Source organism: Ornithorhynchus anatinus, chromosome X5, assembly GCF_004115215.2.
Source record: "Ornithorhynchus anatinus isolate Pmale09 chromosome X5, mOrnAna1.pri.v4, whole genome shotgun sequence".
Classification (NCBI taxonomy): Eukaryota; Metazoa; Chordata; class Mammalia; order Monotremata; family Ornithorhynchidae; genus Ornithorhynchus; species Ornithorhynchus anatinus.
In genome coordinates, this window is record NC_041753.1 from 16,407,244 (window position 1) to 16,421,691 (window position 14,448).

Genomic DNA, 14,448 nt, shown 5'->3' on the forward strand with positions numbered 1-14,448 from the left:
CTGCCAACAGTGAGCTTACAGTCTAGAGTGGGAGGCAGACATTAGTATAAATAAATTACAGATTTTTATGGTATTTAAGCACTTACTATGTGCCAGACACTGTACTAAATGCTGGGGTGGGACAAGCTAATGGGGTTGGACACGGTCCCTGTCCCACATGGGGCTCACAGTCTTAATCTCCATTTTACAGATGAGATAACGGGGCAAGTCACTTAACTCCTCTGGGCCTCAAAGTCACACAACAGACCTGAGGCATAGCCAGGATTAGAACCTAGGTCCTTCTGACTCTCAGGCCCATGCTCTCTCCACTAGGCCGTGCTTCTTCTGTGTACATAAGTGTTGTGAGGCTGGGGGAGAGGGTGAATAAAGGGAGCAAATTCAAGTGCAAGAGTAATGCAGAAGGGAGCGGGAGAAGAGGAATGAAGGCTTAATCAGGGAAGGCCTCTTGGTGGAGATGTACTACCTTCAGTGAGGCTTTGAAGGTGGGGGGAAAGATTGTCAGATATGAAGAGGGATGGTGTTCCAGGCCAGGGGCAGGATGTGTGAGCCCGTTGTTGGGTAGGGATTGTCTTTATTTGTTGTGAATTGTATTTTCCAAGTGCTTAATACAGTGCTCTACACACAATAAGCTCTCGATAAATACTATTGAATGAATAGGTGAGATGTAGGCCGTGAGATAGATGAGATTGAGGTACAGTGCATAGGTTGGCATTAGAAGAGCGAAGTGTGCAGGCTGGGTTGTAGTAGAAGAGCAGTGAGGTACCTATCAAAATCTCAGCCTCTGGTGGCAAGCAACACTGCCAGAAATGACCCTACCACTAAGGTGGCCACTGACAGCAGTGGAGAATTCAGGACACCCCTTTGTTGACCATGGTCCATCCCTTCCAATCAATCAATGGTATGTATTGAGTGCTTATTTTGTGCACAGCACTGTACTAAGCACTAGGGAGAGAATAATACAGCTAGTAGATACAATCCCCGCCCTCAAGAAGCTTACAGTCACCCCCTCCCCCTGAGACCATACACACACACATGCACACAAATCTTCTGCTTCCATATATTTTATTTCAATGTATTTTTCCTTTCAAATAATCATGTTCTAAAGTATTTATAGCTCTGTCAGGAAAGAACAATAGTAGCAACAAAAACTGCAGTAAGAGTAACAATGGATACTAATTGGTATTTAATATACCAAAAATAAAACCACTTTATATTGAACCCCAGCCTGTACAAAAGTACCAACAGAAGTGTTTCTACTTCTCTCCATTTCTGCTTGTCTCAGCTCCCCTTTTCTCGGTGGCTAAAAGCGATATCGAGAGATTAGGGGAGGGAGAGAGGTTCTCGAGCTCTGCCTCGTGGCAGAGAGGAGAGAGTCGATCGCCAGGACTCTGGGTCCAGCTGGACAGGGAGGCCAAGTGCCACGAAGCTCTCTGTGTGTGATCCTAGCTCTGGGCCAGTGCCAGGCCTCAGGAGTGGAGCAGCGGCTGAAATGATTTGGCTTGACATTCCCAGGGCCCAGTCTACTCCCAGTTCAGGCCATCCACCATCAGAATTTGTGGGCCCCAATCTTTCACTCACCAACCAACAGCTTGGTGGGAACTGGGGAGGATAAGGGGGGAAGGGAGAGGGGTCTGGTGGGAATTTCTCCACCTGAGTACAGTCCCGTGCCGCTGGGGCCCTGGGAGCATCCCCTTCTTCAACAGTGCTGCTATCACCACCTGGCCTGGGGGGTTTTGTACTGCCACTCGACAGCCCTAAAGTATAACACCAATAGGGAATATCGTACAAAGCCTGGCTGTACACCTCATGTGGGACATCTGGTCACTTTGTCCAGGTGCTATATGACTAACAAGCGTGGGCACAGTTCTGACTGTCGCTGCTGCTGCTACTACAGAGACAGATAGTGGAGGAGGTATCAGAAGTTGGTGAGTGAGAACGATGGGAGGGGGAAATATTTTTAGACATCCCATTTTATTAATATTCCTAAAATAACAATATCAAGATTGAGAAAGTATTTGAGTATTTTAAATTTTTCAAAGTGACTCGCTATGTACAGATATTTTTAGTTAATTGGTTTTTTGTTGAAATAGGAACTTTGTAGTCATGATCCATTAATGGAAGAAAAAAATGGACTTTCCCACTATGTTGTAAATTTTGTTTACAGCAAAATTCCAAGACTTAACTTATAATCAATCCACAGGTGCTCCCCCATAGTTGTAACTTTTATAGCAAAAGAACAGTTATATATGCCAAAGTTTTTTGCCCATGTTGGGCAAATGGTTGGGCTCTGTGCTTTGTCTTGGCATTATTGTGGAATATTTGGAAGCTCTTATCTCAAGTTACCTGAATCACTTGGTGTTCAGTGGGATAGTCTTTGCTTGGCTAATGAAAATGGGTTGGAGGTTTCAAGATGACTTTGTGAGTAATTTTGCCTTGTCTGGCCACATGCAAGGGGTTGTAAGGTCAAAATTGCTCAGGGAAGGAAACGATGGAAAATTAATGCTCATAGGTTCCAGCTAATCATCACTTGTGGCTTTGCAAAAAGTAGGGACTATGAAAAAAATACTTTAGCAATTCCTTGTGTTCTGCAGCAAATTTCCAAACTATCACCCCTTTCAATTTTTCCACCTCCAAGCCATGGCTTACACCTTTTCCCCCTTCCTCTAACAACCTCCCTCTTCAACTTCACCAAACCATTTCCCTCCTCCCTTCCAAGCCTTCCTAAGAAGTCATCTCCTCAAAGAAGCTTGACCTTCTTTGAAGAAGGCCAAGAAAAAGAGAAGGCCAAAAGAGGGTGTAATACAGTTTTTCTTCATATCCCCAGAGAAGCAAATGGGAAGAAAAAGGCATGCTTTAAAGCAGCTGAGCTCAGTTGAACTCAAAGAAGAATGTCTTAGCTATTTGTATGATGATAATTGTAATATTTAAGTGCTTAAGTGCTTTCCACCTCCCTGGTCATGCCATCCCATCAGCCACTTCACATTGATGATGTAGCTGGTTATTTGTTGCATTCTCTCACTCTTAACTCTTGTGTATTGTGCCATTGACTATAACCTTCTCAAGGGAAGAGATTGTGCTTTTTCTTCTTTTGGATGTCTCCCCATGACCTAGTTCATTGCTCTGCACACAGTAGGTGCTCATTCAATAATGGCAATACTGATTCTTTAGATGTTATAGAACACCTGAAGTATTGCTTATTTGTTTTAGCTGCCATGAACAAAATAATTACATTTTCAGAGTGACTTCTCCACACTTTCCTAAGTGACCTCTCTAACTTTGATCTCTGATATCCTCTTAGATGGACCACTGTTTCTTCCTTGTCTGTTTTCTCTTTTTATCACACTGATGTCTATCCTGCTTAACCAAAGGAGCAACTCACCCATCTTTTTTTCAGCAAGAAGCAGTAGTCGAATGTGAATGGTGCCTATAGTTAGAATGTCAGTGTGGGGTTTGTAGAAATCATCTAGTTCTAATTCCATCACAACTGAGCACAGGATAGTTGCTTGGAAAAACCAGTATTGTAAATTTTAAAATCTGCCATGTGGGACCTCCATAGCAGTCATCTGCATTCTGTGACTTATAATTTCAGCATTGCGTGTATTCCCTCCAACAATCACCTTTCAACATCATTCACTTCTTAGATAAGTCCATGGTACTGGTTGTAGTAACAGGAAAAAGATCTTTAAGGGCTGGCATGTAATCATGCTGTTAATACTCTGCACTGGTCAGAACGTTTTTTTTTTTTTAAGTACTGTGATCGGTTTGGGTTACCACACTTTAAAAAGAACTGGAGAAGGTCTATAGATAAGTTACTAAAATGAGTTAAGGAATAGAAGCCAGGTCTTTTGAAGAAAACTTAAAGGAATTGGGGTGGATAAGCCTGGAAAAAGAGAAGGCCAAGAGAGGGTGTAATACAGTTTTTCTTCATATCCCCAGAGAAGGAAATGGGAAGAAAAGGGCATGCTTTAAAGCAGCTGAGCTCAGTTGAACTCAGACAAGAATGTCTTAGCTATCTATATGATGATAATTGTAATATTTAAGTGCTTACTATGTCCCAGGCACTGTACTAAGTGCTGGGATGGATACAAGCAAATTGTGTTGAATGCAGTACCTGTCCCACATGGGGCTCACAGTCTCAATCCCCATTTTACAGATAACTGAGGCACAGAGAAGTGAGGTTACTTGCTCAAGGTCACACAACCAACAGGTGGCAGAACAGGAATTAGAACCCATGATCTTCTGACTCCTAGGCCTGTGCTCTATCCACTGTAAAGCACTGGGCTGGGTTACCAAGGAAGGATGAGAAGTCTTCTTCCTTAAAGATCTTTAGGAAAAGAGAAGCACCATCAGCTTGGGTGATGTATGCCCTTTTAGCACTTGGCCTATACGTTTGCCAATAGAAATTCAGTTCTGATTGAACTCAAGCCATAAAGGAATTTATTGGAACAACACATTGCTATCCTCACCAATTCCTCTTAACAAACATGAGAAAAATGACATCCAGGCTCAATGGAAGACCCACATTTATTTTTGTTGGCAAACATTTCATCATTTTGGCCCTAGGTGGGGATTCACACTATTTTGGATTGGTCAATCTAGCATTTTTACCCAAGCCAGGGGACAGCTGCTTTATGAGGTAAACAAGAAACAGTATTGAATTGTTAGCTTCCTGAGAGTAAGGATCTTGTCTTTTGCTTTTGTTATATGTTCCCTAGTGTCTAGTACAGAGCTCTGCATACAGTAGGTGCTCGATAAATTCTGCTTCAGCTGCTGCTTCTGTTGATCTCTCTGGGTTCTGATTCCAGTTCTGGCAAGTTTTGCTAAGTGTCTTTAGACAAATCACGTCTGTGTGCTCATTTACTCATCAGTACAGTGGAGGATGATTATTCTGTGATCATTTATTTAATTTCTTCTTGGTAGTGGCTGTAGACTACGTAGAAAAATAGACACTGCTTTCAAACCCCTATATTTCAGTGCAATAATATTGATCTACTTACATCAGAATTATCGGGAGAAATTGACAATACTAGCAGATCTACTCAGGTTATGTCTGAGAAAGAGAAGTTAGTCCTATTCCCCTTTTGCTCCATTTTTCCCAATTCCCACTCCCAGCTCCACCTGGACCCCTTTCCTGCTCCTCTTATTTGCAGCCAATTAGAGGTCCTGGATCCACTTAGGGGCCTGTCAGCCAATTTGAGGACTACAAAGCCGCTAGCCAGATCATGAAGCATCCTCTTTTATGGCTATTTACAAGTGTATGAGTGGAAAGTACAGTTTCCAATATTGCCATTCCATTTTAGCTTCCAGTGGATTGTTCCTTTTCAATTCAGGATTTGTTTGCTTAATGAGAGTGACCAAGAATAACAAGGAGGGGAATATCATTTTAAAATCTCTGCTGCTGATCTTAGAAATCTTAAACCTTGGTTAGCCTGAGAAATTCCACCATCACAGAAATGATCAAAGCTCTGCTTACCATTCTGTCTTCCTCTTTCCATGCCTCCCTGATGTTAACAATATTCATTTACTCAGTTTGAGGTGGCTGCCTTGGTAAATATTTTCACAGGCTATCTTTTTAAGACTGTGCTTAACAACAGCAAAACTGCAAATGCCACATATGACCTCAGCAGAGGAGATACCCAGGAGTTGGGGGTATAGGACTGCTCTCAGATTCCAAAGGGATTTTGTGTGTTACATTTGGCAGTTCTTTATGCTGCACAGCTGGCTATGCAGTAGAACATGGCGGTCTGGTTTTGCTCAGAAATGTCTTCATCTTTTCTCGTGCAAACCTTCAACAGTTGGAAGATTCTTTGCTATTGACCTCAACCACATGCCTTACTTCTCACCATATATTTCATTATAGAAGTACGACCTGAAAGTCAGTCAAGTTAATAAGTCCTGAAAGGCAAGTTCCACATTTCATCAGTCAGGAGAGGGTGTATAAGGGCCCTCTTTCCCTGATGCAGCAACTGGATTTCTTCAGGGAGTCGGCACCACAGCCACCTGGTGAAGAAGACTATTCTCAACTGGCTTCCACATTTAACGATCCCTTAAAACCACAGCTGTGGAAGCCATGTCATTGAATGAGGCCAGATGATCTATTTGGAAGACAAAGTAAGAGTTTTTCCATAAGCTTTACCCAGTTTTACCTTTTTCGATTGTCCATATCCAGTTCCATACTTCATTAATTCATCACTCTTATCGATCATCTCTTTAGGAATCCTGAAGGGAAAAAACTCGGTGAGTGGAATAACAGGTGGAAAACTAACCCCTTTCAGCTTGACAACAGTCCTGACATTTCCAAGGTAACATGCTTGAATTTCTATAGGATTTGTTTCGAATCCAACTTGGTGAGTTGTGGATTAAATATAAACTTTCCAATTTTATTCTTTTCTGGGTCAGACAGTGAGCCAAGGAACCCGCGCAGTGGTTGTCAGCAAGGCCGCAAACTGAGTTAGGACTCCCTGTCTAAGTAAGTACTCCAGTTGTTATAACAGTAAATATAAACTGCTTTTAGTGAAATTTGATTCCTGAAGGAAATTGCTGTATATTATGTGGTGATATTGTGCCCAGAGACTTAAATTCTGTCATTATCTCTCAGAGACCTTGGACACACTCCTTACTCATTTTAGACTCTATTTTCATCTGTAAAATGGATGTGAGGCATGGCTGTCTCAACCCAGTTGGCAGTAGGGCCAGGAGTTGTCCAGAGAGTCCTTTAAGCTCTTTGACAAGAGACATGAAAAAATGCAAAGCAGTCCTGCACACTGTCCCTTGAACTAAACCAAAATTATTTTCTTTTTCAGGACCCTGGTCTTTGACCTTGCGTAGCAGCGGTGGAAACCCTGTATCAGAACCGAGGATAATTAGCAAATAAAGGGCCCTTTAATCTTTGGATGGTGGGGTCTAGGAATAGGATCCTTGCTCTAACCCTATTCATGGAACATTTGCAGAACATCTTTCCTGTGATGGGAATAGGTCAGATGTGTTACTGGAAGGACACTCGCTAGCAACACACTGCAATTAAACTTGGAGCGCCTTGTGGGAAAAGGCATTGTAAATATGCTGCTGCTTGCCCTGTGGTTATGTAAATGCATAGGTTTCTCATAATAAAATACTTTGGCTGCTTTTTCTCGGTGGCTTCTCTACAAATCAGCACCCATGTTGATTTCAATGGAAAGAATCAGCAGATAAAGGGGTAGAATGGGGACAGCCTCCATTCAGTATGAAAGATCTCCACTCTCTAGAGGTTCGCACTCACTCCTCTATAGCCTAATCAGAGGCCTATTAAACGGGTGCTTGTTCTTGGTAAATTAAAAGCTCAGTTTGGCCTTGATGCTAGGCGACCATGATAATGAGTGCTCCATTGGGTCCTCTGGCTGTCAAGACATTAAGTTCCATGGTGAATAATAAAAGTATTTTTTTCGAGCTGCTTACAAGAAGGTGTGGAACATTAGTGTCATTTTTGAATAACAATATCTCTATTTCTGAGCTTCTGTGCCCCACTCTTCTTTCTTAATGTCGCTGAATGCCTGACCTGATTCTTTTCTCTCAGCATGGTTCTAAGCCACATCTACTGTCTGTCTCTGCTGCCACAGTATTTTCATTGCAGTGTTTGAGCTACTTAAAGCTGCTGTTCCCCTTTCTTCAGGTCCGTGGCCAAATTCTGACCGATTAAGCAAATGGTGTAGCAGTGCCTGGGAAGCACTGTTTTTTTGTATTCAGAGACAGCATTATTGACGATTTGATCTTATCCATGCTTGTTACTGTGGCTGAAAAGACCTATGAGCAACTGACAATCCATTCCACCCTGTAGGCACGAAAATATGATCTTTCGACGCAGTAAAGATTGCCACAGTCATATTGTTTTTCTTCCCCAATGTTCTCTTTTTTAAACTGGTGTAGACATTGCACATCTAATACTATATTTCTGTGTCTAAATCCATGGCTTCTCATACTCCGGGGCACACAGTCTCTGATAAGAGGGTGAGTATACCCATCATAAGGGTGAGTTCTAGACAGTAAAGTTTTCCTTGAACAAGGAAGAATGTTTTTGTCGTTCCCCCCCCCCCCCCCAAAACACCAGCTGGGAAAGGAGAGAAAAGAAGAGACTGGAAAGGATCATGAATTGGATCGCTCTCTCTCATCCTCTCCACCTCTTCCCCTCCCACCACCACCCACCACCTGTGACTGTACTTGGAAGGACTTTATTATCATTTATTGTGGGTTGTTTGATTATTCATAACAAGAGCTATTTTAACTATCTCCCAGGAGAGGACAAAAGCACAACATCAGTTAGGATTTGAATGAGTTCTTAATCAGCCAGTGGTGGCTTTTCCAGGTTTCTCTTTCTCCTCCTACTCTAAAAAAAAAACACAAAATCATATCTGAGAACCAGCAGGAATCTTTGCCAGACCATGACTTAAAACCTGGGCTATGATTGTATTTCACAACTGTTGGAGTATTGGCTACCATGGGATCAAGGAATCTGCCATGTTTTAGAAGGGATGGGGCAAAAGGTGTGAACCCCACTTGCCAGGAGCTAACTCATCCTTTAGTTGAACTGTTTTGGAGATGTCTATGTAATTTGTCATATGTGAAAGCACAGCTGATAAATACCTTATTCACACTATACTCTGTGGGAGGGGAGGTGGTCAATAGGTTTTCAATAGCTGTTGTCTTTGCAAAGCATTGTAGGTCTTTGTTTCTGGAATTTAGAAATCTAACACGTAAAAGTATAGCTAGAGCAATTCTTTTGCACCTGCCGCAAAGCAGATTTTGACAGTACTTTTGGTCAACACCCGGCTTAAACTTTAGTACTGCATCTTGGCACTCTTTCTTGGCTTTCTTAGTGTCCATTCACCTGTGCTCCAAGTGACTAAGATGATTGTGGTATTCGTTAAGCACTTACTATGTTTCAAGCACTGTTCTAAGCACTGGGGAAAATGCAAGATAATCAGGTCAGGCATAGGGCTATTTTTTCCCACCAAGTGCTCATAATCTAAGTAGGTAGGACGAAACCAGTCATTAAATTCCCATGTTACAGATGAGGTAACTGGGACACAGAGAAGTTAAGTGACTTGCCCAAGGTCACACAACAGGCATGTGGCAGAACTGGGATCAGACTGAGGACCTTTGACTCCCAGTCCCATGTTCTTTCCACTAGGTCATGCTTCTCCTGAAAAATGGGATCTGAAATTCACCTACAGAAATCTTGTGTAGCTTTTATTGTCACTGAAATAGATGGGCTTTTGGTGCTTGGGTCCCCATAGAGCACTTGGGAAACTTAACTCTTTGGCTGCAGCTGATTTAAGAGCTCTGGACTCCACTGTCATTTCCATTTCATTGCCTGGTTTAATTCTAAAAGGGACTATTATGTAATAATTTGAATGTATATTCTCAGAATGAGTCTAGCTGTCACATTCCTATTAGTAGGAGATATGGGGTCCAAAATAACTTAAAACTCCTGTTCTGGAATGCCAAAGTACTGATCCAAGGGATAAGTACTTGAATGAGAACAAAATGCCACATCTCAAGTAAAATTAGGTAACTTATCAGAACTACTGGTGGGTGATTTTAAGTCCCCCGCTCTTAATCAGCAAACACAGTTCTGAGCCCCAAACTGTTTTAAAAAAAAAGGCTATGAACCCACACCCAGAAAGAGCTATTGAGGAAAATGGTATTGTCAGCCCAAATTGTGGGCTGCCTAGGAAGGTCTTCCAGGTGTCCATGGTTATGATGGTAACCATGCTGCTGGTAAAATAGCTTGGAGCTGAGACCTTGGTGCTGAGTATGTCTGTTCAAGAGTGATGGGAGGGTCTACATTTCCTCCCCCTTCTCCTCAGGGAGAATGTCTTCATGAATTGGGGGGGTGAGGGTTGGGGGATTTTGAACAGAAAAAACTTGAAGAATATCACTAGGATGAATATGTGTGTTCTGTGGAGCAATTCCTGCTCAGGGTGCTGGTACTTGAGCCCTACCTACAGAGCTGGTGGCACGAGACTTTTTACTGAGGTCTGAATCAGACACAGTCCCTCCTCCTTAGAGGTACAATCTAGACCAGGTTAGATTGGATGTGAATGCGTCAGACCAATTTAGTGATATACGCTGCAGTTCTACTCAAGCATATGTCCCTCTGGCTGTAGGCTATACCTTTCCTCTTATTTTTGAACCCTTAAATTCTATGAAAAACAGGCAGTCTTGTTCTGATCTCTTGCTGAAGGAGAGCCAGTAATGCCATTCATTAGCAACTTTGGTTTTCAGGCAACCCTATCTAAGGATGCAGTGCTCACTCCAAATGGGGAGGGGCTTGAAAAGGTGTCTTACTATGCTTTTGTGTGTCCAGTGTGCAAGAGATTATGTCTCAACAATGTGCATAGTCATGGATGTAATCTGAGTCATCAGTATCATCTTCATCTACAAAGGACAGCTCTACACGTTCACTCTAGAGAGAGCCATGAGAACATGGTGGGAAATAACCGATATGTCAAGTTCATTGTGGACAGGGAACGTGTCTACCAATTCTGTTATTTTGTACTCTCCCAAGTGCTTTGTACAGTGCTCTGCACATAGTAAGTGCTCAATAAAGTGATTGATTCATTAAGGAGTAGCCATTAAGCATTTTAGTCACATGTTCTTTGCTCAGTGTTGGTGTGCCATGACAGCTCTGGGTTTGAATTCCTTCTTCTATCAACCCTTTCTAATCAGTTAATGAGCCTGCCTCTTCCCTCTGCCAGGCTCTCTGGAAAAGGAAGAAAGGTGATATAATGGTGGAAAGCTCCAGAGGGCTATCCTCAGTGGCTCTCTGTGGATCACTGAAGACATCCATCTTGGTGTCTTAAAAGTTTACCCAATTATCTGTAAGCTCTTTAAGGGGAGGAGATCATGTCTACCAATTCTAAGTGTATTGTACTCTCCCAAGGTAGTATTACAGTGCTTGGCACACAGTAAGCACTCAATCAATCAATGATATTAAGTGCTTACTGCGTGCAGAGCACTGTTAAGTGCTACAGCATTGGTAGACACACCATTGATTGATTATCTCATGGAACTTCCCACCTCTTATAACAGTGAACCTGGATGTGCATGGAATTCTTATAGGTTGGTTCTCCTAAAACATGAGGTTTAAGGTTTTGACGTACGCTGCATTAAGGAAAGCTCAGGCCATAATATATGTGGCTTCACTGATGTGCCACATCTACAGCCCGTTTCTTCCAAAACTGCATTGCGTTCTATCCAGATAGACGCAGGTTGCTGGGAGAATAGTCCCTTCTTCCCCAACAGAATTCTCTCCAAAACATGTAGTGAAAACATGCATTATGAAAGAACTGAGTATACTTTCTCAAAATAGCCACCCAGCTGAACGAAGCAGAGCTGAAGTTAGTTCAGTTTCTTAAACACTGTCTATCTAGGGCAAACCTAACTAAGTTTGGTGACCTCATCCTTCCATTTGTTTATTTTTTAAAATGATTTCTAGCCAAAGCAGCCTGAGTTTGGATAACTGGGGTTCAGATGATGGCTTTTCTATTGTATGATCCCTGGCCTAAGTGTCAAACTGCCCTTCCTTCAAATAATCAAGTCCTTCACATCTGTTGATGGAGGATAGTAAAAGTTGAGAAGACAGTATTTTTTGAGTTTTTCAGTCTCCTCTGTGTAGGGAAAAATGGGGAGCTGTAGGGAACCAGATCTGAATCAAAAATCAGCCCATTATATTATTTTGGCTTAAATGTTTTTCAGTTAGCAGCTTGAATTTAGCACTTGCACTGTCTTGACACTTAAGAATACATAGGGCTTATTTTCTTAGTATTTATTGAAATGACCCCTTTCTGCCCAGAAAGATAGGAGGCTGCTCCACTGTTGTTATTCCCTCAGAGCAGAGATGAAAACTGAAGCTTGGAGAGATTAAAGCAGTGTTGGGGACTGGGCTAGAATGGAGGGCTGTGGACCCCTCCCAAATCCAGGGCTGTAATTCCTGAACCACATCAGATCACAGCTGCTTCTCCTGGGACCCCTCTCTACAGATGGACAGAAAGGAGGTTGTGAAACTGAGTCAAGGATCATTCCCCCACCCCCAGGTAAGGATGTCCCTTCCATGTCATTGATGAGGCAAAACTCTGTCATACCCATGAACCCTTCAATTCAGCACTTTAATGTGGGGTTTTCCAAGGACTCTGGACCTATCCAACCACTAGACTGTTTCCAGTGCCCCAGCATTCCTATGGCATCCTCCTTTGATTTTCATCACATGTACTGCAAGACTCTTAAATATTTGAAACATTTTTATTTAAGCAAATTCAGAGCTGGTCTTGAGCCTGAATTTGAATTTAGACTCAAATTCCAATATTTTCACTAATAGGGAATGTCAAATCCACATATGGCCCTTGGTTAATTTCAAAATGAGGCATAGCTCTGTGCATGGATATTTAGTTTATTAACAGAGTTGTCTGCTAATAGATATAGTGAGAAATAAAAATAACCAGGGAAGGGAGCACCTACTAAGTTTTATTATTCTTATTATTCTATTTAACAATGGAATTCAGGACAAAATGCAAAGCCAGAGTTCTATTCAGTATATACTTCCTAGTGTTAAATGCACAGTGTTCTATATTTCTATCTAAAAGTCCTGTAATATTCCATTTGGCCAGTGCCAGAAATATAGATAGGACTAATTGGTTTTTAATGATTTCCAAATGAGGGATTCTGATTATTGTATTCTCTCTACTTTTTGTTCTTTTTACAGTGTTTATCTGATACCATAATGGGATACCTCATATTTCTGTCCACATCCACTGTTCCCAAACTTCCACGTCCTCACTGTCAAGGTCTTTTGACAAATTTTGAGCTCTTGAAATATATCTTCATTCTAACAATAATATGTGCTTCAACACCCACCAATTATTAAAGGTCTCTTCCCTGACCTGGCTAATATAATAATAATACTTGTTAAGTGTCACTATGTGCTAAACACTGGAGTAGATACAAGCTAATCAGGTCAGACAGTTCCTGTCCCACATGGGGCTCACAGTCTTAATCCCCATTTTACAGGTGAGGTAACTGAGGCCCAGGGGAGTTAAGTGACTTGCCCATGGTCACATGTGTCGGAGCCAGGATTAGAAACCAGATCATCCTTACTTCCAGGCCCATGCTCTATCCACTATGCTACTTTACTGATTACAATCCTAGTAATGACACACTTATCAGCTTTATCTGCAAACGGTCACTTTTCATTTCAGGTTCTGAGGAAGAGAATTCTGAATAATTGTGAAAATAAGGGTCCCTAGCCCACATATTAGCATGATCTTTTGGTAGGAGAAAACAAGTTTACTTTAGTCATGTTTGACATTTTCTTCAGATACAGGTAAAACCAGCAGCCACTTTACTATGCAAAGAAAATGTATAAAGATTTAGTCATCCCTTCAAATTTGACATATTCTATGTGCCAAAGGAGAATCATTTAAACTGAGTGATTGCAAATATTAACTTATGAACTAGATAACCTCTTGAAGTCCCTAAAGTATGATTAGATTTGATTATTAGTTCATGTTGCTTTTCCAGGTCAGCCTACCAGTAATAGACTTCATTGGGTTTTGGGTTTGTTCATTTAAAGTTTCAGAAAACTTGGACTGACAAACTGAAGACTGAAGTTTTCAGTCTATGAATCAGGTGGCCCACAGTGGTAGATCATGTTAATGAACTCTCTCTTTTCCTTTTGCCCTCTTAGCAAGATGATGGCTTTGAATCCTAGACCAGGAATATGTTGTTTGTGAATATTTCTGAGTATTGACAATGAATGAAGCAATAGTCAAAATGTACAGAAAAACTTGCGATTCTTGTCTGCTGAGACCCCAATGACTCCTTTTAGACAAGATCAAGGATAGAAGTTATATTTGGAATATGAACCTTTGACCTAGATGTTAATAAAATTCTTCACTATTTAATAATATTAATGGTTATGTTTGTTAAGCACTTACTATGTGCCAAACACTATAGAAGCACTGGGAAAGATACAAGTTAATCAGGTTGGCCACAGTCCCTGTCCCTGGGGCTCACAGTCCAGGTAGGAGGGAGAAGAAATAATCGGGTCCCATATTGGGCTCACATTCTAAACAGGAAGGAGAACAGGTAGCTGAGGTAACTGAGGTAAAGAGAAGTTAAGTGACTTGTCAAAGGTCACATAGCAAGCAAGTAGCAGAGCTGGGATTATAACCTAAATCCTCTGACTCCCAGGCCTATGCTCTTTCTACTAGGCCATGCTGTTATTTCATCTGGATTTCACTTGTAGATGAATTTGATTTCTTCGCATGATTGAACTTTAAAATCATTCTGAACTCCTGAGAAAACTTTTCCATAAAATAAACCAAGTGAGATTAGACAAACCTGAGAAAAATCCCTAACTAGGTTTTTATATTTCATATTAACCTTTATAAACCTTCAAGGTGTCTTCATGCTCAA

The 14,448-nt window shown here is 41.5% G+C and overlaps 1 protein-coding gene and 1 long non-coding RNA gene across 2 annotated transcripts in view; both read left to right on the plus strand.

Moving 5' to 3' along the window:
* Nucleotides 1-14,448, plus strand: part of KCNN2 (potassium calcium-activated channel subfamily N member 2) — a 114,479-nt gene that overhangs the window by 37,675 nt on the left and 62,356 nt on the right. The gene's annotated exons all lie outside the window — the stretch shown is intronic.
* Nucleotides 6,422-7,126, plus strand: LOC120638161. Its single transcript, XR_005659669.1, has 2 exons — nt 6,422-6,469; nt 6,804-7,126. It is a non-coding gene; the product is annotated as an uncharacterized LOC120638161 (long non-coding RNA).